This window comes from Arvicanthis niloticus (assembly GCF_011762505.2).
Source record: "Arvicanthis niloticus isolate mArvNil1 chromosome Y unlocalized genomic scaffold, mArvNil1.pat.X SUPER_Y_unloc_5, whole genome shotgun sequence".
In the NCBI taxonomy this organism is placed as follows: domain Eukaryota; kingdom Metazoa; phylum Chordata; class Mammalia; order Rodentia; family Muridae; genus Arvicanthis; species Arvicanthis niloticus.
The window spans coordinates 757,026-780,829 of NW_023045022.1; positions in this window are offsets into that span (position 1 = coordinate 757,026).

Genomic DNA, 23,804 nt, shown 5'->3' on the forward strand with positions numbered 1-23,804 from the left:
AAATTATTATTGTGTTAATATAATATTATAAGATAAAATCCTAAAAGCATTTTGGATAAAAGGTTTATTTCTTATTCCAAATAGCAATTAAATTGGTTATTGAAAAATAATATTTGGCCTATTACAAGACAAACTTTTTAGGCAAATTTGATGATCATTATCCAAAAGACATGTTGTTACACTTTATCTCTATGCATGCTTTTATATTTTCTACAATTTACTACACATGCAGCCAATAAAAAAGATGTTTGCTATATTTACTGCATTTAGAGATGCCTCATCTATTGAGAAGGCAATATATGTAAATAAATCACAAGTTTATTTTATTGAGTTTCCCCTGCTTCAGCACAAATAATTAAATTATGTGTTGTAGCCACTGTTTAAAATGCTGAGAAATCAAGCTTTCAATTTGTATACTTATAGCCAGTGTATGGCTCATGATTTATGATTACTTAAAATTGTTCCTTTTTTAGATATAGCCAATTCTCAAATTTTATAGTTGTTTATAAAAATAAAACTTAATTTAAGAAACAAGTACTGTTTCTTAACTTTACTAAGACATTTAAATGCTCCTTGGATTGCCTAAACCCCAGGTCAATGCCACAGCAGATATATATACTAAACAGATTATAGGCATTTCAAAATAACCGGCATACAATCTTATTCTTTATACTATCAAAATAATAATAGCTTGAGACACTAATTTGTGCATTTCTAGAAAGTGGGCAAGTTAAATTTAAAAAAACTTGTTCTCAATATCTTCAATTTTTTCATAATGCTGTTAAGCCTTGAGGACTTTATGTAATCAATTTTGGCAAATAGATGTTACTCATTTTTTATTTTAAAAATTAAAATACATACATGTGACTTGACACCTTTTAGGCTTTCTAGTTGCAACTACTTTAACAAGAGAAGCAACTGAAAATATAATTAGTTATTGCCTATATTATTTTCCTGTGCCTGGTGTTTCATATCAGACTAAGATACATAATGGAACTGGCTATTTCAATTATTTGACCACAGTCAAACATTTGAGATGTTTTGATGACAATTTAATATTACTGATATTTCCTTATTATCCTCAAGGACAAGAAATTTTGAAAGAGAGGTTATAAAACTTTAAAATAATATCTTTATAACTTTCTAAATATGGAAAAGACAGCTAATGGTGCTTCTTCCCTGATTACAAGTAATTCTAAAATAAAATGGCTTTTTTAAACTCAAAAGGGGGAATTATACCCCCCAAGGTCACTGAAAGCACACCTTGCTTTTGTCTTATTTGTTTTAAATCTTCTTCAAACTGATGCTAAAGGTGAGTCTGCAGCAGATTGCCACAGGCACCTAGTCACTTCCAGCTCATTTGCCAAGGTCTTTTAAAGAGACCCCTTAACTAACACTTGGTGTGGTCCTGATCTTGTTTTAATTTGGGGTTATGGGTCAGTCTACATTTTTCAGAAAAAGAGAATGGAGTCTGATGGCTGCCTGAAAGACTGGTCCATCAAGTGGACACAGATCTTGAGCCTAATTATGATTCTAATGATAAAGATGGCTCAAAATATTTATAAACCAGATGATTTAACTTGATATATAATCTCAACTCTTAATGGAGAATGTTTTTAATATTACTTAAAGCCACCCACTATATACCAGTGGCTAGACTTGAGTCTGATCCCTGCTAATTAGCAATTGGATTAGATACTGGAACATTTCTGCTCTCAACCTTATTTTCTACATTGCTTAGTCATGTTGTTTTTTAACCTTTGAACCTTGTATTTTAAGCAGATTGAGTGCCCTCAAACAGGATCACTCTCAGCAAGCTCAGATATTCATCATAGCAGTTACACATCATTGTGAAGAATTGCATTTAGTGCTTGCCCACAGGTCCTTTGGTTTTAATGTGGTCTTGGTCTAAAGAGTGTGCCAATGATGGGCAGTTAGTCAATGATGGGTAAGAGTGTTTTGAGTTCCTATAAACCTAATACGGAGGCATTCATCAATATGCTATGCATGTTTTCCTCAAAGACGGGTAATATAGGAGTAATATAAATGCCAAACTAAGCCAGGCACGGTCGCCTGGCCACTTGAGACCCTAGACGGGATAAAATTTTGTGCCCCGTCCAGATATTGGTACTGCCATATTAAAAAATTAAGAGGGGAACTTTGACCTTCTTCCACAGCCTTGAGCAGGCCTGCGAGCCATTTTCCACAATAGACCAAATAACAGTAGGACCTGGGAGGCATTACATTGCTGGCCTTGGTGCCCTGGAGTCTGCTACAGGAGCTAGAAGAATGGACTACCTGCTGAACTTGCCTTGACACCTTCGGGCTGCTATCCACTCACCCAGCCACTGGAGATGAGACTCTGGGGGTGGGGCTTCCCCTTTATATGTGAAAGCAAAATATTAAACTCCAGGCCTTGATCAGAATATGTTGTCTTGGCCCCATGCTTTTCTCCCCCTCCATTTCCCTTTCACTCTCAGTATTCCTCTCGGGTGAACCTGGTTCCTGTAGCTTCTGGCAGCTACACCTAACTATCTTTCTGTCTGTCTGTCTATCTATCTATCTATCTATCTATCTATCTATCTATCTATCTACCAAACTATCTATCTATACATCAATCCTCTCTCCCTCCCTCCCTCCCTTTCTCTGTCTCTGTCTCTGTCTCTGTCTCTCTCTGTGTCTCTGTCTCTGTCTCTGTCTCTCTCTCTCTCTCTCTCTCTCTGTCTCTCTCTCTCTCTCTCTTTCCTACCTACCTACATAGCTACATATTTACCTACCTACCTACTTATAAACCTTCTACTATCTTCTGTTGGCTCACCAATATATATACTTCCAGGTACATTTTCTAGGGCAGAAGGGCCTCTTTGTTTACTAAATAGTGTTTGCCACGGTCATTTGAGAAATGCTTTTCACTATCCACCAGCAAGCCTTCCTTTTATAAGCACTGAGAGTCTATAGAGTTCCACCCATACACTGCCCTTAAATCACAGCTAGTAGAAGAAGAACCCTCTAACACCCTCCATGAGAGAAGCCCAACATTGTTTTTCACTTCTCTCTTCCTACCAAGCTTCCTGGAGGCATCTGCTCTGATACAACCAAGAGAGTTCTTTCTATTCAGGCAGGCCTGCTCTGAGTTTTCACTGCTGCAAAGCCCACAGCCTAAAGTAGAAGAGGGTACTGCCACCATCCATATAACTTATTGCTAAGCAATTGTCTCATTCATATGGCATGACAGAGAGGTACCATCAGGAACAATTCTCCTGTTGTCCTCCTCAAGCAATTTTACACCTTGTGCCCACCAGAGCTATGGCCATGGCACACATACAGCCTTAAATGTTTCTACTACATCTAATCCAGGACTTCTGAGACAATGCTGAGCTCAACACTATAGGAAATAATACACACTGGTAACAAACTGTACCTGCTTCAAAGGCCATTGAGTGCCTGGTTTCCTCACTAGAGGACACTCACTGAATAGATACATAGAAACACACACACACCCAAACACAAACACACAAACAAGAGAGAGACAGAGAGACAGAGACAAAGATAGAGAAATAGAAAGACTGAAAGGCAGAGAGTCACAAACACAGAGATAGAGACAAAGACAGAGACAGAAAGTCTGAACTCTCAGTTTTCTGCAAACTGAGACTATCCATTTGTTCATTCCATAACCATGTCTATTCTTCTAGAAATCCCTGGACATGGTAGAGAAAGCCAGGTGTCTGTTAAGCCTTCATCCTGGCTCATTTCCCTGGATGTTAGTGAAGGTAAGCTAATCAGGAGAAGCCCAGACTTTGCTGCCTGTTTGTGTGTCAGGCATCAGAGACAGGAGGCTTTCAAGCAACCTGGCCTGGATTGTTCCCTGGCAGCCTGGCCTATGGGGAACCCTTGGGACTACAGCATACTCTGGCTGTTTCAATTGACCCCTTGACAATATACTACTTAGGCTCTTGCCCCCATGGTGTACACTGTGATGTTTCTTGTGTAGTATGATGGGAGAGCCTCCCAGACTATTGAAGGATTCTGTGTACTTAGGTGATTTTCTGACAGGCCTGGGACACCTACCCCCACCTGAAACACAGTTAAAGCCAGATATACCAACACTATACCTAGGAAGAAGTGGAGGTGGAGCTGGGGTTGGAAGAGAGAACACTAACTGCTTAAGAATATCTGACTGTAAAAGATACCGAGCCCTGAGATTTTGAGAGAGCTCAGAGAAGCAGATAGCCTGTCCCCACACCCTGACTCTCTGTGGGTTAGTAACAAGGGGATATGGGGGTAGGGAGGGCATCCTGTAAGGCAGCTGCTAGGCAGCCTCAAATAAAAACAAGAGAGACCAGTATCACTCTGGTGAACAGGGATGAGCAAAACAGTCTCCCACAGGAACCCAGATACAGCCTGGCTGCAGATGCCTATGTAGAGAGTTCCTGTGACTCTGTAAAACTTAAGATATCCTCCTGCACTGCGCTCAGCACCTAGGAGGTGGTGCTTCCACAGTCAGGCTAGCCAAACCCTGTGTTATTGGCCCTGTCCTCTAGTCAGCTGGATCATGCTTGCTCACAGGCCTCGTCTGGGCCTAGAAGCCCTCAGGAGCCCCTAGTTCCTTTTTTGCAGCTGGAATGGAGTGACTCCCAAGCAGGTCTGCCTCTGTGTTCAGAGAGTTGCAGGGACGTGCAAGTGGAATCCTCAAATCTATTCAGCTTGATGGCGGTAGAGCATGGAGAATGCCAACTGCCAGGCTGCATGGGCACTGTCCTTCTGCCATTCCTGAGGCAAAAAATGACAACCCGCTGCCAACAACATGGCCAAGCACTGGGGCTTACACTGGCCACAGATGAGTGTCCATGGGGGACACTGAAAATTCCTAAGCTATGATCTTGTTTGTTGTTGCATGGTGTGTGTGTGTGTGTGTGTGTGTGTGTGTATGAGTGCTATCATGGGAGCATGCCCCTTCATTTCTGTGTGTGAATGCTCTCTCCTGCCTATAACATTCAGGAATATGGATGGGAGTGCCTAAGTGTCACAGAGCAGAGCAGAAGCTTGTACATGGTGGAGAAGGAAGGGTCACCCATCACAGGCACTCATCAACTGCAGGGCAACTGCCAGCCACTGAAGGATCCAGCAGGAGGGCAGCAAGCACGAAGAGTCATGAGCAGGTACTTGCAAAGGATCCTGTGGGAGCCCTCCCTGAACACCATGTCAATCTGGAGCCAAGGGGCAGAGCCTCAGAAACAAATGCCTGGAGTTGAGGACCAGGAACTGACTGACCCAGCCCCCTCAGTGCCCAGACAGGACACTGGGACTGGGCCTGATCCAGAAATTGATCCAGCATCTGGTTGCCTGACCCAGCCCACACAGGGATCCCCAAAAGCTGACAGCAAGTTCTCTTCTTGGGGATGCAGACTTCATGGTCCCTGGGCACACTCTCTCAAGTTGCAAGGTCAAGGCACCCAGCTAAGAAGGCCCTCCCAAGTTGATACTCAGCTGGTAAGGCACCCAGGTAGAGTCAGAAAGCTCAGAGAACAGGGGAAGTTAAACAGAGGCCACACAGGTTGGGGTTAGGCAAACAATCTTCTCCATGGCTACTAGTCTCAACACTTTCTTCCCACCTAGAAGTTGGAGGCTATACACTAGATCCAGGGAAATGGGTGGGGTGCTCTGTGTGTCCAAGACAAAGATGTACCATCAGGAATAACTCCCCTGCTGTCCACCTTGGACCTTTCTACATCTTGTTCCCACCTGAGCACCTGGGCATACATACAACCATAAGGGCTTCCCCTATGTCAACCCTGGCCTCACTAAACAATGATGAACTTCACCTTAAGTAATTATACACCCTGTTCACAATCCAGACCTGCTTCAGGGACATTAAGGACCTAGTTTCCTCAGTAGAGGATGCACAGAGAATAGATACATAGAAACACACATACACACATAGAGAGTGAGAGAGAGACAGAAAGAGACAGAGAAAGAGACAGACAAACAGAGAGACACAGAGACAAAGATAGAGACAGAGACAGAGAGAAACTCTGAACTTTCAGTGTTCTGGAATCTGAGACTGTCCATCTGTTAATTCCATAACTGTGTCTAGTCATTAGAAATCCCTGGATATGGAAGAGAAGAACAGGTGTCTTTTGAGCCTTCATCCTGGCTCATCTCTCTGGATGTTAGGGAAGGTAAGCTAATCAGGAGAAGCCCAGACTCTATTGCCTGTTTGTGTGTCAGGAATCAGAGCAAGTAGGCTTTCATGGGACCCAGCCTGGAAGGTTCCTTGGAAGCCTGGCCTGTTTTGCACACACTTGGGACTATAGCATACTATGGCTGTTTCTACTCACTTTGATCCTAAGCCAAGACAATGCCTAGGATCCTCGCCCCCTTGCGGCACACTATGAGGTTGCTTGCATAGGATGATGGGGGAGTCTCCCAGATCATTGAAAGGTTCTGGTGACTTGGGTGATTTTATGACAGGCCTGAGACACCTACCACCACCTGAAGCACAGCTTCATGATAGAGCCTGTACAAAAAAAACCAAAACCAAAAAACAAAACAAAAACCAGAAAGCCAGAGATGATAACCCAAGACAAGACCTATGAAAGGGCAGAAGTGGGACTAAGATTGGCAGAGAGAACATTAACTACTTAAAGATATCTGGCCACAAAAGCTACCTGGACATAGATTTTGAGACAGCTCAGAGAAGTAGGATAGCCTGTCCCCACTACCTAAATATGTAGGTTAATAACAAGTGACATAAGGGTTGGGAGGGCATCCTGCAAGGCATTTGTTGGGCAGCATCAAACAAAAGCAAGGGGGACCCGGATTACTCTGGTGAACAGGACTGGGCAGGACAAGTTGTCCACAAGAAGCCAGATGCAGCCTGGCTGCAGATGCCTGTGTAAAGAAGTCCTGTGACTCTGTAAAACCTAAGATATCCTCTTGCACTGAGCTCATCACCTCAGATGCTGTGCTTCCTGAGTCAGGTTAGCCAAACTCTGTGTCTCCTACCCTGTTCTCTGCTCAGCTGGATCTTGCTCACTCAGAGGCCTCTCATGGCCTAAGAAACCCTGAGGAGCCCCTAGTTCACCTGTGCAGCCAGAATAGAGTGACTCCTAAGAAGATCTGCAGCCATGTTCAGAGAGGCGCAGGGACTTGCAGGCAGAATCCTCAAAACAATATGGCTTGATAGCAGTAGAGCACCAAGAAGGCCAATTGCCAGACTGCATAGGGGCTTTCTCTCTTCTCTTTTGAGGCAAAAAACCCCAACAGCTGCCGCCAGCTTCCAACAACATAGCCAAGCACTGGGGCTTCCATTGGCCAGAGATGGGTGTCCATGTAGAACACTGGAATAGTCTAAACTATGTTTTTGTATGTAGTTTGGTAGGGGGTGTGCCTGTGTGTGTGTTTGTGTGTGGTGTGTGGTATGTGTGTGTTTATGCACGCTCACATGGGAGCATGCTCCTGCACCTCTTTGTATATGAGCTCCCTCCTGCCTATAAGGTTCACAAATATGAATGTGGGTGCATAAGTGTTGGGGAACAGGAGGTTGTGCATGGTGGAGATGGAAGGGTCATGCATCACACCCACTCTTCAACTGCAGGGAACCTGCCAACCACTGAAGGATCCAGCAGGAGGGTGGCAAGCACTAAGAGACATGATCACATACTTGCAAAAGATCCTGTGGGAGCCCTACCTAAACCCCTTGCCATTCTGGAACCTAGAGGCAGAGCCTCAGAAACAAATGCCTTTACTTGAGGACCAGGAAGTGATGCCACGCACTCAGTGCCCAGCCAAGACACTCAGACTGGGTGTGGCCCAGGATTTATCCAGCTCCTGCCTGCCTGAACCAGCCCACATGGAGTTGCCCTTAAATCCGACAGCCAATTCTCTTAGAGATGCAGACTCCTCTGTTACTGGCCACACTCTCTCAAGTTGCCAGGTCAAAGCACCCAGACAAAAAGGACCTCCCAGGATGATCCTCAGGGGTAGGATACCCTGGCCAGGGAATCAGAGGGTTCAATGAACAGGGGAAATGAACAGAGGAACACGAAGTGGGTTGGAGAACCAACCTTTCCCATAGGGCACTAGGCCCAACACTGCCTGCCACCTAGCAGTAGGGGGCTCTGCACTGGAGTTAGGGCAATGGGTGGGGTGCTCTGTGTCCCTGACTACTCCTGTTTCCCTGGCTTGAGCCCAGAGAGAGGTGGGAGATGAAAAGAAGGGCTGTCATGAAAAACTTGGTGTACTTACCCAGGCACAGAGGTTGGAATCTCAGATACCCCTCAATATGAGTTCTGCTGAATGCTGTCCCAAGAACTCATCCAGTCACCTGTCCACATCATAGGCCCAAAGGGGCTGGCTGCCTATATCCACAATCATGGTTGCAGGCCACTTAGCACCCTGAGCTGAAGACAAGGACATATCATAAGTATTCCATCCCAACATGCCAGCTTACCAACCAAGCCCTGGACTTGGGCCACCAATTCTAAGCACCTACTAAGTAAGCATCACTAGGCAACTGTCTAGGAAACCAGGCAACCATTCTGAGCTACTTCGAGCTCCCTCATAATCTCTCTCCTCTCTCTAACCCTCCTCCACACCAAATACATTCACCAACCACCGTGCAGCACATAGGAGACACTTTGGTAGTCTTCCTTCCACCAAAGTCCCCAAGACACTCTCATCATGGATCTTTCTTTTTGTATTCTAGCACATACCCACCTACATGCCTGTGCAGCCGCTAGGCACACATGAAACTCAGAGCTCTCTGAAGGGATTCAAGTGAACCCAAGATGACAGGCACCTAGACACAAAGCACAATGAGCATTTGTCACTTGTCCCACCAGGATCTCTGAAGCATATCCCCTCCCCTCACTAACTCCCCCTAGATCAATTCACACCAAGGTTCTCTGAGGGTGCAGTTTGCAAATTATTAAGGTGCCTTAAAAATTCTCTCCAAGTGCTCACTGCCAGAGCATGATGACAACTGCCTGGCTATCTATCTATCTATCTATCTATCTATCCATCCATCCATCTTCTGTTTGTTTGTCTGTCTGTCTGTCTTTTTTCTACCTCCCTACCTTACTAAATATCTACCTGCCTACCTACATACTTACACCCCTCCTACTATCTTATTTTGGTTTGCCAATATATACACTTCCATGTACATTTTCTAGAGCAGAAGCATCTCTCTGTTTACCAGATGATGAATACCATGGTCATTTGTGAAATGCTTTTTACTATCCAACATCAAGTCTTCTTTTCATAAGCACTAAGAGTCTCCAGAGGACTATCCCTGCACTGTTGAGAGCTTAAGTCACAGCTGATGGAAGAAGAGTCCTCTAACAACCTCCAGGAGAGAAGCCTGCCATTGCTTTCCACTTCTTCCTCTTTACCAAGCTTACTGGTGGCATCGCTCCGAGACTACCTAGATAGCTCTTTCTATCCAAGAAGGCCTGCTCATAGTTCTTAGTGGTTCAAGGACCACAATACCCCAAAAGGGAAGGGTACTGCCACCCTCCATATTATTTATTGCTAAGCAATTGTCTCATCCATCCACCAAGAAACAACTTCACTGCTGTCCCTCTCAGAACTTTCTACACATTGTGGCCACCCAAGTTATGGCCTGGGCACATATACAGCCTTTATGGTTTTCTCTACATTCAAACCTGGCCTTCCCAGACAATGATGAGCTCAACATAAAAAAAATTATATACCCTGGTCACAAACTGGACCTGCTTCACAGACATCAGGGGTGTAGTTTCCTCATTAGAGGACACACAGCAAATAGATACATAGAAACACACAAACACACACACAGAGTGTGTGTGAGAGAGAAAGAGACAGACAGACAGACAGACAGATAAACAGACAGTCAGAAACAGAGACACACAAAGTCAGAGACAAGACAGAGAGAGACAGAGACAAGACAGATAGAGAGAGATTTCTGAGAACTGAGACTCTCCATCTGTTAATTCCAGAACCATATATATTTTCCTAGAAATCCCTAAACATGGTAGAGAAAGGCAAGTATCTTTTGAGCCTTCATCCTGGCTCATCTTTCTGGATATTAGGGAAGGTCACCTAGTCAGGAAAAGCCCAGACTATGCTGCTTGTTTCTGTGTCAGGTATCAGAGGCAGAAAGCTTTCAAGGTATCAAGCTTGTGTAGTTCCCAGGCAGCTGGGATGTTTAAGAAACCCATTAGACTAGACCATACTCTGGCTGTTTTTACTCACTTTGACCCCAAGACAAGACACTGACTAGGCTCCTTGCCCACTTGGGTTACACCTTGAGGTTGCTTGTATAGGATGATGGTGGAGCCTCCCATACCATTGAAGGGTTGTGGGGACTTGTGTAATTTTCTGACAGGCCTGAGACTCCTACCACTACCTGAAGCACAGCTCCAGGAGAGAGCCTTTTAAAAAAGGAAAGTCAGAGATAACAATCCTAGACCTAGGAAGGAGCTGAGGTAGGGTTAAGGTTGGCAGGGAGAACACTGACTGCTTAAAGATATTTGGCCAAATGTGCTACCTAGCCCTGAGATTTTGAGATACCTCAGAGAAGCAGACTAGCCTGATTCCACACCCTGACTCTCTGTGTGTTAGTAACATGGGGACTTAGAGGTACAAAGGGCATCCTGTAATGCAGCTGATGGGTAGCCTGAAACAAAATCAAGGTGGACATGGATCACTCTGATAAACAGGGACAAACAGGACAGGTCACCCATAAGACGCCAGATGCAGCTTGGTTGCAGATGCCTGTGTAGAGAGGTCCCTTGACTCTGTGCAACCTAAGATGTCCTCCTGCAATGTGCTCAGGACCTGGGAGGCTGTGCTTCCTGAGTCAGGCTACCCAAACCTGGCTTCACAGGCCCTGTTCTCTGGTTAGCTGGATCCTGCTTGCTCACTGGCCTCTCCTAAGCCAAGAAGCCCTCAGGAGGCCCTAGTTTCACCTGTGTAGCCAAAATAGAGCAGTTCCCAAGCAGGTCTGCCACCATGTTCAGAGAAGCACAGGGATGTACAGAAGAAAACTTCAAAAGAATTTGGCTTGATGGCAGTAGAGCACTGAGAATGCCAACTGACAGCCTGCATGAGCAATCTCCCTCTGTCCTTCCTAACGCAAAAAATGGCAACCAGCTGTAACCTGCTGAAAAATCGTGTCCAAGCACTGGGGCTTCCACTGGCCAGAGGTGGATGTCCATGCAGGACACTGGGGATGTCTAAGCCATATTTTTGTATGTTGTTGGGTAGAGGGTGTGTCTGCCTATGTGTGTGTGTGTGTGTGTGTGTGTGTGTGTTTGTGTGTGTGTGTGCGTGCTCTTGCACCTCTGTGTGTGCATGCTTTCTCCTGCCTATAAAGTTCAGAAATATGGATGTGGGTGCATAAGTGTAAGGGAACAGGAGGGTGCACATGGCAAAGAGGGAAGGGTCACACATCACATGCAGTTTTCAACAGCAGGACACCTGCCAGCCCCTGAAGGGAACAGCAGGAGCCTGGTGAGCACTAAGAGGCCTGAGCAGGTAATTGAAACAGATCCTAATGGAGCCCTACCTAAAGCCTGTGCCAATCTGGACCCTAGGGGCAGAGCCTCAGAAGCAAACTCCTGGACATGAGGAACAGAAGCTCATCCTGCCCACTGATTGCCCATCCAGAAAACTGAAACTGGGCCTGTCCCAGGGATTGATCCAGCAACTACTTTCATGACCCTGCCCACACTGGGGTGCCCTAAAGCTGACAGCCAGTTCTGTTTTTGGAAATAAAGATTCAGCAGTCCCTGGGCACATGCTCTAAAGTTGCCAGATCAAAGCACACAGACAAGAAGGCCATTCAAGGATGATCCTAGGCTGGTAGGGCATACTGATGGTAGACTAGACATCTTGGGGTACAGGGGAAGTTGTACAGAGGCCATAAAGTATGGGAGTATAAAACCAACCCTCTCCATGAATACTAGTCCCAACAATGGCTTCCCACCTAGCAGCAGGAGGCTCCTTACTTGACCAAGGGCAATGGGTGGGCTGCTCTGTGTGTCCCTGAGGCCTTTCTTTGACTGAGCCTAGAGTGTGGTGGGAGATGAAAAGAAGGGCCCCCCAAAAACCTTGGTCTACTTACCTAAGTACACAGGTTGGTATCTCAGGTACCACTAATATGACTTCTAGTTGATGCTGCCCCAAAAAGTCATCCAATCATCTGTTGACCTCAGAGGCCCAGAGGGGCTGGTGGCCCACTTCTACAATCTCATCTGCAGGCTATATAGTACCCTGAGCTGAGAACAAGGACATATCAAAAGAAGACATGAATATTCCATTTCTAACTGCTCCCTTGACAAACAGACTCTGGCCTCAGGTCCCCAATTCTAAGCTCCTACTAAATAAGCATCTCCAGGCAACTGACCAGGAAACCAGGCAACCATTTTGAGCTAATTCCAGCTCCCTCAAAATCTCTCTTCTCTCTCTAACCCTCCACCCTACCTTCTCCACACACCAGCCCTTCACCAAACAACATGGAGCACTCAGAAGACACTTTGCTATCCTTCCTTCCTCCAAAGTCTCCCACTCACTTTCACAATGGATCCTTCTTTCTGTATCCTACTATACACCCACCTACCTACCTGTGCATGGGCTAGCCATGCATTCAACTCAGAGGTCTCTGAAGGAATTCAAGTGGACACAAGATGACAGGCACCTAGATACAAAGCACTATGAGCATTGATCACTTGTCCCACCAGGATCCCTGCAGCACATGTCCTTCCCTCACCAACAACTCCTAGACCAATTCACATCAAGGTCCTCTGAGGGTGCCCATTGGAAATTCTCAATGTGCATTCAAACATTCTCTGCAAGTGCTCACTACCACAGTATGATAACAACTGGCTGGCTATCCACCTAACTATGTAATTATCTATCTTTGTATCTATCTTTATATCTACCTATGTATCTACCTATGTATCTATCTAGGTATCTATGTATCTGTGTATCTATGTACCTATGTATGTATCTATCTATGTATTTATCTATGTATCTATGTATTTATGTATCTATGTATCTATCTATGTATCTATGTATCTATGTATCTATCTATCTATGTATCTATCTATCTATCTATCTATCTATCTTTTTTTTTTTGCCTACCTTCTTACTTATAAACCTCCTCCTATCTCTTTCAGCTCGCCAATATATACACTTCCAGGCACAATTTCGAGGGCAGAAGCAACTCTCTGTTTACGAGATGATGAATGCCATGGTCATTTTTGAAATGCTTTCACTTTTCACCAGCAAGCCTTCCTTTCATGAGCACTGAGAGTCTCCAGAGGTCCACCCCTGCACTGTTGGGAGCTTAAGTCAGAGCTGGTATAAGAAGACCACCTAACATCATCCAGGGGAGAAATAGAAAAATTTGATGAGAAATATAAAACATAAATGGAGAAATTTTGATTAAGAAGATGACAAAAATTTAAAGATTTAAGAAAAGTTTCAGAAAAAATTAATATTTGCATAAATATATTTTTAAGCTTGAGGACTTTGTTTTAAAAATTAGTGAAAACAATAAGAAAAAATTTGAAAATTTTGTTGAAAAATATAAAATATTTGATTAAATTGAATACAAACATATTTAAAAATTTTGAAAATGTTTTTAGAAAAATCTCTAAATATGTTCATGATTGATGTGGGAAAATTCATTAGAAAATTGCAGATAATATAAGAAAAATTACAGAAGAAATTGTCTATTTGCATGGAAAGAAGTTTGATTAAAATTGAAGAGATTGTTTTAAAAATTAGTGATAAAAATTACGATAAATATAGAAAAAATACTTGAAAGAAAATAAAATATTTGTGGAAAAATTATGGTTAAAATAAAGACTAATATAGAAAAAATGTATGGAAATGTTCAACTTCTTGAGGAAGAATGCTTTAAAAAATTAAAGATTGACATAGAAAAATTCAATAGAATATTAAAACTGATTCAGAAAATTTTACCGAAAAAAAATTTGCTTGGAAAATTATTTGATAAAATTGAAGACATTGTTTTAAAATCAGTTATAAAAATTAAGCTAAATATAGAAAAATTGTTGAAAAGATATGAAACATTTATGTAAAATTTTGGTTAAAAGGAAGACAAATATAGAAAAAAAGTATGAAAATTTTGAAACTGTACAAAAATAACTAAAAAAAAATTCTAAATTGCCATGGATAAAATCATGAGAAAATTGATGGCAATGTAAGAAAAATTTGGGAAAAAAGTGATTATTTGCATAAAAAAACTTTTTTTTAAAATAGAGATTTTTTTAAAAAAAAATAATATTAAATACATATTAAAATAAATATAGAAAAATAGTTGAAAAACTATTTACTGAAAAATTTGGTTAAAAGGAAGACAAATATAAAAAAGTATAAAAATCTTAATACTCTTTGTTGAAGAATTCCTAAAAATATTCAAGATTGACATTGAAATATTGATTAAAAATTGATTATGATTTTAGATAAGTTTGGAAAAATTTGAATATTTGCATAGAAAAATGTTTTTTAAAAATGAGACATTGTTTTAAAAAATTAGTTATAAATATAAAATATAAAAAAGATGAAAAAATAAAAAATATTTTCAACAAATATTTAGTTTAAATGAAGGCAAATATCAAATGAAAAGTATAAAAATTTTGAAATTTTTTGTAGAAAAATCCCTAATAAAGTTCAAGATTGACATTGTAGATTTCATTAGAAAATTGAAGATGATTTAAGAAAATTTTCAGAAGAAATTGAATATTTGCATGAAAACTGGTAAGATTAAAGTCATTGTTTGAAAACTTAGTCATAAAAATTTAGATAAATATAGAAAACATTGTTGAAAAAATATCAAGCATTTTTGGAAAAATTTGTTCAAACTGAAAACAAATATAGAAAAATGTATGAAAATATTGAAACTGTAGAAAAATGCCTAAAACAATTCATGATTATCTTGGAAATATTCATTAAAAAATTGAAGATGTAAAGAAAAATTTTAAAAATTTTTATAAATTTATAAATTTTATAAATTTATAAAAATATATTTGATAATTTTGAAAACATTGTTTGAAAGCTTAGTGATAATAATTAAAAGAAATATAGAACAATTTTTTGAAAAAATATAAAACATTTTTTGAAAAATATCGGTCAAAATGAAGACAAATATAGAAAAAAGCAAGAAAATATTGAAAGTTTTTATAGAGAAATCCCTAGAAAACATTCAAGAATGTTATGGTAAATTTCATTAGAAAATTGAAGATGATTTTTGAAACTTGTCAGAAGAAATTGAATATTTGCATGTAAAAAATATTTGATAAAACCGAATACATTGTTTGAAAAATTAGTGATAAAAATTTAGGTAAGTATAAAAATATTGTTGAAAAGATAAAACATCTGTAGAAAAATTATGGAATAAACAAAGACAAAATATTGAAAAAATTGTGAAAATATTGACAGTGTTTTTAAGAAAATAACAAATAAAATTCAAGTTTGATATAAACAATTCATTAGAATATCGATGATGAATTAAGAAATATTTCAGAAGAAATGTAATATTTGCATAGAAATATATTTAATAAAATTGAGACATTGTTTTAAAAATTAGTGAAAAAAAATAGATAAATATAAAATAAATTGTTGAAAAAACAAAACATTTGTGGAAAAAATTTGGTTAAAATGAAGACAAATATAGAACAAAAATATGAAAATATTAAACATTTTGTAGAAAAAACTTTAAAGCAATAAAGATTGATATGGAACAATTCATTAGAAAATTGAATGAGAGTTAAGAAAATTTTCAGAATTTTTATATTTGCATGTAAAAATGTTTGAAAAAATTGAGACATTGTATTGAAAATTAGTGAAAAAATTAAAATAAATATAGAAAAAATGTTAGAAAATATCAAACATTTGTAGAAACATTTTGGTTAAACTGAAGACAAATATAAAAAATAGTATCAAAACTTGATAGTGTTTGTAGAAAAATCCCTTGAAAAAAATTCAAGTTTGAGAAAATTAATTAGAAAATTGATGATAATTTAAGAAATATTTGGGAAAAATTAAATATGTGAATGAAAAAATGTTTGATAAAATTGAGACATGTTTTTTAAAATTAATAAAAATAATTATGATAAATATAAAAAAATTGTTGAAATAACTGCAAAATATTTGTGGAAAATTTTAGTTAAAATTAACACTAAAATAGACAAAAGGTATGAAACTATTGAAAGTGTTTAGAGAGAAATCCCTAAAAAATTCAAGATTGAAATGGAAAAATTGATTAGAAAATTGAAGATGATTTTAAAAAAATTTCAGAAGAAATTGAACACTTGCATGGAAAAATATTTGCTAATATTGAAGACATTGTTTTAAAAATTAATGATAAACATTAAGATAAATAAAGAAAAATTGTGGAAAATATATAAATCATTTTTGGTAAATTTTGATTAAAATGAAGGCAGATATATGAAATTGTATAAAAAATATTGAAATTTTTTGTAGAAAAATTCTTTAAAAATTTAAGATAGAAAAATTCAGTAGAAAATTGAAGATGAAAAGAAAACTTAATAAGAAACTAAATATTTACATAACAATATTTGATAAAATGGAAACATTGTTTTAAGAATTAGTGATTAAAACTTAAGACAAATATAGAAAAAAATAAAATAAAAAAATGTGGAAAATTTTGGTTACAATGAACATAAAGATAATTAAAAATTATATAATATTAAAAGAATTTGCAGAAAAATTCCTAAGAAAATAAAGATTTATTGACAGGGAAATTTTATTATAAAATTGAAGATGATTTTAGAAAAATTAGGAAAGTTAGGCTATTCTAATTTTCTGAGGTGTCTCAGCATCTCAGGGCTCAGAAGCTTTTGTCACCAGATATTCTTAAGCAGTTAATATCCTCCCTGCCAACTCCAGCCCCACATCTACCTTTTTCTAGGTCAAGAGTTTTTATCTCTGGCTTTCCTTTTTTTAAATAAATTATTCTCTTCTGGAGCTGTGCTTCTGGTGAAGACAGGAGTTCCAGGCTTTTCAGAAAATCACTCATGTCCCCCAAAACCCTTCAATGATCTGGAAGGCTCCCCTATTGTCCTATGCAAGCAATCTCATGGCATGCCCCAAGGAGTCAAGGAGCCTAGGTAGTTTCTTGGCTCGGGGTCAAAGTGAGTAGAAACAGCCAGAGTATGCTGTAGTCCTTAGGGTGTCCATAACAGCCCAGGCTGACAAGGAACCATCCAGGCTGGGTCCCTTGAAAGCCTCCTGGCTCTGATGCCTGACACACAAACAGGTAGCAAAATCTGGGATTCTCCTGACTATATTACCTTCCCTATCATCCAGAGAGGTGAGACAAAATAAAGGAACAAAAGACACCTGTCCTTTTCAGCCATGTCCAGGAAGAATTGCCATTCTGCCATTTCTGGAAGAATTGACATGGTTCCGGAATTAACAAATAGACAGTCTCAGATCCCAGAAAAATGAAAGACAAGAGTTTCTCTCTGTCTCTGTCTCTTTCTCTATCTCTGTATTTGTGTCTCTGTCTGTCTGTCTGTCTTTTCTCTCTCTCTCTCTCTCCCTCTCTCTCTCTCTGTCTCTCTTTGTCTCTTTCTGTTTATGTCTCTCTTTCTCTTTGAGTGTGTGCTTATGTGTTTGTATGTCTGGTGTTTCTATGTATGTATTCACTGTGAATCCTCAAGTGAGGAAAATAGGACCTTAATGGCCCTAAAACAGGTCCATTTTTGACCTTGGTGTATCATTTCTTATGGTCTTGAACTAAGCATTGTCTGGGAAGGCCTGGTTTGGAGGTAGGGGAACCCTATAAGCCTGTATGTGTGCCCAGGCCATAGCTCAGGTTGTCACAAGGTTTAGAAAGACTTAAAGAAACAACAGAGGAATTGTTCCTGATGGTACCTCTCTGTCTTAGTGTATGAATGAGATATTGCTTAGCAATAAATAATATGGAGAGTGGCAGGACCCTCCCTTCCTTGGAATTGCAGGCTGTGCACCTCTGAGAACTCAGAGCAAGCCTGCCTGGATAGAAAAAGCTCTCTTGTTTGTTTCAAAGCAGATGCCTCAAGGAGGCTTGGTTGAGAGGTAGAAGTGGAAAGCAATGGCAAAATTCTCTCCGGGAGATTGTTAGAGGGGTCTTCTTCCACCAGCTGTGACTTAAGCTCTCAACAGTGCAGTGGTTGACCTCTGGAGACTCTCAGTGCTCATGAAAGAAAGGCTTGCTGGGGGATATTGAAAAGCATTTCACCCATGAACATGGCATTCATCATCTGTTAAACAGAGAAGCCCTTCTTCCCTAGAAAATTTATCTGGACGTGTATATATTGGCACGTCAAAAGGAGATAGTAGGAAATGTGTAAAACAGTAGGTAGGTAGATATGTAGTTAGGTAGGTAGGTAGTTAGGAAAAAAGATAAATAGATAGATAGATAGATAAATAGATAGATTGATTGATACATAGATAGATCATACATAGATACATAGATACATAGATACATAGATACATAGATACATAGATGATACATAGATACATAGATTATACATAGATACATAGATAGATGATACATAGATACATACATATATAGGTGAATATACAGGCAGTTGTTATCTTGCTCTGGTAGTGAGCACTTGGAGAGAATGTTTGAAGGTACATTGAGAATTTCCAATGGGCTCTCTCAGAGGACCTTGTCGTGAATTGGTCTAGGAGAAGTCTGTGAGGGGAGGAAATATGCTGCAGGGAAACTGGTTGGCCAAGTGATAAATACTCATTGTGCTTTGTGTCTAGGTGACTGTCATCCTTGGTCCACTTGAATCCCTTCAAACAGGTCTGAGTTTCATGTGTGCCTAGCCCCTGTACAGATAAGTAGGTTGGTGTGTAATAAGATACAGAAAGAAGTATTTATGGTGAGAGTAACTTGGGGACTTTAGAGGAAGGAAGGAGAGCAAAGTGTCCCCAGAGTGCTGCATGGTGGTTGGTGAAGAGCTGGGGTGTGGTAAAAGTGGGGTGAAGGGTTAAAGAGAATGGAGAGATTGTGATGGGGCTGGAATTAACTCATAATGGTTGCCTGGGTTCCTGGTCACCTGGAGATGCTTACTAGGTAGGTGCTTAGAATTGAAAGCTTGAGGTCAGGGCCTTGTTGTCAACGGGGAATGTTGGAATGAAATATTCATTTCTTCTTTTGACATGTCCTTGTCCAACGCTGAGCTTGCTAGATGTCCTGCAGTTGAGATTGTGGAAGTGGGTGGACAGCCCTTATGGGCCTCTGAGGTGGATGGATGACTGGTTAACTTTGTGGGGCAGCATCCACCAGGACTCATATTGAGGGGTACCTGAGATACCAACTTGTGTGCCTGGGTAAGTAGACCAAGGTTTTCAGGGTTTGCGGGGCATTTTTAACCTCCAACTGCATTCTCGGCCCAGGCCAGCAAAACAGGAGGCCTCAAGGACACACAGAGTAGCCCATTCATTGCCCGGGGTCCACTGCTGAATCTTCTACTGCCTGTTGAGAAGCTAGTGTTGGGGCTAGTGTCTCATGGAGGGGGTTGGTTTCCCAGCCCCACCACGTGAGGCCTCTGTTCACATTCTCTTATGTGCCCAGCTCTCTGACACCACCACCCAGGTGCCCTACAAGACAAGGGTCATCCTGGAAGTGTCTTATTGGCTGGCTATCTTGACCTGGAAACATGAGAGAGTGTCCCCAGGGACTGTGAAGTCGGCATCCCCAAGAAGAGAACTGGCTGTCAGCTTTAGTGTGCACCTGGGTGGGCAGGGTCAGGCAGGCAAGTGCTGGATCAATCTCTGGGCTTGCCCTAGTCCAAGTGACCTGACTGTGCACTGAGTGGGTGAGGTCAGCTCTTGGTCCTCAAGACCAGGAGTTTGTTTCTAAGGCTCTGCCCCTGGGGTCCAGATTGGCATCAGGTTTAGATAGAGCTCCCAGGGGATCTTTTGTAAGTACCTGCTTAGAACTTTAGTGTTTGCTAACCTGCCAGATTCTTCACTGGCTTGCAGGTGCCCTGATGTTAAGTAGTACCTCTGATGGGTGACCCTTCAATCTTCAGTATGCACAACCTCCTGCTCTCAGAGATTTAAGCACCCACATTAACATTCCTGAACTTTATCGGTAGGAAAGAACACATGCACACACAGAGGTGCAGGAGTATACATCCTTGTGAGCACACACACATACAGGGTAACACACATACACACACACAGAAACAAACACACACAAAAACACCATGCAACACCATAAAGAATCATAGCTTAGGCATACCCAGTGTCCTACATGAACACCCACATCTGGGCAGTGGAAGCTCCAGTGCTTGGCCATGTTTCAGCAGCTGGTGGCAGCTGGTTGGCATCCTTTGCCTCAGGAAGGGCAGAAGGAGAGCTCCTATGCAGCGTGAAAGTTGGAATACTCCATGCTCTACTGCTATCAAATCAAAATGTTTTGAGGTTTCTGCCTGCACATGCCTGTGAATATCTGAACATGGCTGCAGACCTGATTTGGTAAGAGCCACTCTATTCTGGTTGCACAGGTGGGACGAGGGGCTCCTAAGGCCTTCTAGACTCAATAGAGGACTGTGAGTGAGCAGGATCCAGCTGAATAGAACACAGGGACTGCGATTCAGGGTTTGGCTAGTCTGACTGAGGAAGCACATCCTGCCAGGTCCTCAGTGCAGTGCAGGAGGACATCATAGGTTTTACAGTGTTACAGGACCCCTCTCCACAGGCAACTGCACCCAGAGATGCATCTGGTTCCTTGTATGTGACTTGTCATTTTCATTCCTGTTCATCATAGTGTTCCCCGTGCATTTGTTTGAGGCTGCGCAACAGCTGCCTTACAGGATGTCTTTCCTACCCTAAGACTCCTTGTTAGTAACAAACAAAGAGTCAGGGTGTTGTTTCAGGCTACCCTGTTTCTCTGAGCTGTCTCTACATTTTAGTCTTTGGTAGATTTTGTGGACAGATATTCTTAAGCAGATAACATTCTCCCTGTACAACCCCAGCCTCATCTTGACCCCTTCCTAGGTCTAGGGTTGTTATCTCTGAGATTTCTATTTTTTAAGAAAAGGTTGTTTCCTGGAGCCCTGCTTCAGGTGGGGGTAAGGTTCCCAGGCCTGACAGAAAATCTCACCCAAATCTCCAGAAACCTTCAATGGTATGGGAGCTTCCCCAAAATACTATGCAAGCAACCTCATGCTGTGACCAAAGGGCACAAGGAGCTTGGCATTGTCTTGGCTTGGGGACAAAATAATTAAAACAGCCAGAGTATGCTGTATTCCCTAGTGTGTCCATAACAGCACATGCTGCCAGGGAATCATAATGGCCAGGTCCCTTAGAAGCCTGTTGGCTCTGATGCCTGACACAGAAACAAGTAGCAGAGTCTGGACTTCTCTTCACTAGCTTACCTTTCCTAACATCCAGAGAGGTAAGACAGGATGAATGCTGAAAAGCCACCTGGCCTTCTCTGCCATATCCAGAAATTTCTGGGAGAATAGACATGGTTATGGAATTAAAAGATGGACAGTATCAGATCCCAGAAAACTGGAAGTTCAGAGGAAGGAAGAATAGCAAAGTATATCCTAAGAGCTACATGGTAGTTGGTGAAGGGCTGGGGTGTGGTGGAGGTGGGGTGGAGGGTTAGAGAGAGGAGAGAGATTGTGAGGAAGCTGGAATTAGCTCATAATGGTTGCCTGGTTTACTGGTCAGTTGCCTGTAGATACTTACTTGGTAGGTTCTTAGAATTGGAAACTCGAGGTCAGGGACTTGTCAAGGGGGCAGGTTGGGATGAAATATACATTTCTTCTTTTGATATGTCCTTGTCCACAGCTCAGCTTGCTAGGTGTCCTGCAGTTGAGATTGTGGAAGTGAGTGGCTAGCCTCTCTGGGCCTCTGAGGTGGACAGATGACTGGATAACTTTGTGGGGCAGCATCCACCAGGACTCATATTGAGGGGTACCTGAGATACCCACCTGTGTGCATGGGTAAGTAGACCATGTTTTTCAGGGGTTGGGGGGCTTTCTTTAACCTCTCAGAGCAGTCCGGGCCCAGGCCAGCAAAACAGGAAGCCTTATGGATACATAGGGTACCCCACCAATTGACCCCGGTCCACTGCTGAGTCTTCTACTGCCTGGTGAGAAGCTATTGTTGAGCTTAGTGTCTCATGGAGGGGGTTGAATTCCCACCCCCACCACTTGAGGCCTCTATTCACCTTCCCCTGTATCCCGAGTCCCAGACACCAATACCTGGGTGCCCTACCAGCCAAGGGCCATCCTGGGAGGGTTTTATTGGCTGACTGTCTTGACCTGGCAACTTGAGAGAGTGTCCCCAGGAACCACAAAGTCTGGATACCCAAGAAGAGAACTGGCTGTGGGCTTTAGGGCCACTTGTGTGGGCAGGGTCAGGCAGGCAGGTGCTGGATCAATCTCTGGGCTTGCCCCAGTCCCAGTGGCCTGGCTGGGCCCTGAGTGGGTGAGGTCACCTCTTCGTCCTCAACACCAGGAGTTTGCTTCTGAGGCTCTGCCCCTGCGGTCCAGATAGCAAGGGGGTTTAAAGAGACTGCCCAGAGGATCTTTTGTAAGTACCTGCTTATAACTTTTAGTGTTTGCTGTCCTGCCAGATCCTTCAGTGGCTGGCAGGTGACCAGATGTTAAGTAGTACCTCTGATGGGCGACCCTTCAATCTTCAGTATGCACAACCTCCTGCTCTCAGACTCTTATGCACCTACATCCACATTCCTGGACTTCATCAACAGGCAAGAACACACACACACACAGAGGTGCAAGACCATACTTCCTTGTGATCACACACACTTACATGCTGATACACATACATGCACAGACACACACAGACACACAGACACACACACACACACACAAACACCATGCAACAACATACAAAATCATATCTTAGGCATACCCAGTGTCCTACATGAACACCCACATCTGGCCAGTGGAAGCCCCAGTGCTTGGCCATGTTTCAGCAGCTGGTGGCAGCTGGTTGGCATTCTTTGCCTCAGGAAGGGCAGAAAGAGAGCTCCCATGCAGCCTGGCAGTTCGCATTCTCCATGCTCAACTGCCATCAAGTCAAAATATTTTGAGGTTTCTGATTACACATGCCTGCGCCTCTCTGAACATGGCTGCAGACCTGTTTGGGTGGTAGGCACTCTATTCTGGTTGCACATGGGGGGCAAGTGGCTCCTGAGGCTTTCTAGGCCCAATAGAGGCCTGTGAGTGAGCATGATCCAGCTGAACAGAACACAGGGCCTGCGACATAGGGTTTGGCTAGTCTGACTGATGGAGCACATCCTGCCAGGTCCTGAGTGCAGTGCAGGCACACATCATAGAATTTACAGAGTTACAGGACCCCTCTACACAGGCAACTGCACCCAGGGATGCATCTGGGTTCTTGTGGGTGACTTGTCATTCTCATCCCTGTTCATCAGAGTAATCTGGGTCCCCCTTGCTTTTGTTTGAGGCTGCCCAGAAGCTGCCTTACAGGATGTCTTTCCTACACCCAATACTCCTTGTTAATAACCCACAAAGAATCAGGGTGTTGTGACAGGCTACTGTGATTTTCTGAGCTGTCTCTACATCTCAGTGCTTAGTAACTTTTGTGGCCAGATATTCTTAAGCAGTTAATGTTCACCCTGCCAACCCCAGCCCCATCTCAACTTCTTCCTAGGTCTATGTTTGTTATCTCTGGTATTCCTATTTTTTAAGGAAAGATTCTTTCCTGGAGCCCTGCTTCAAGTAGGTAAGGTTACCAGGCCAGGCAGAAAATCTCACCCAAGTCTC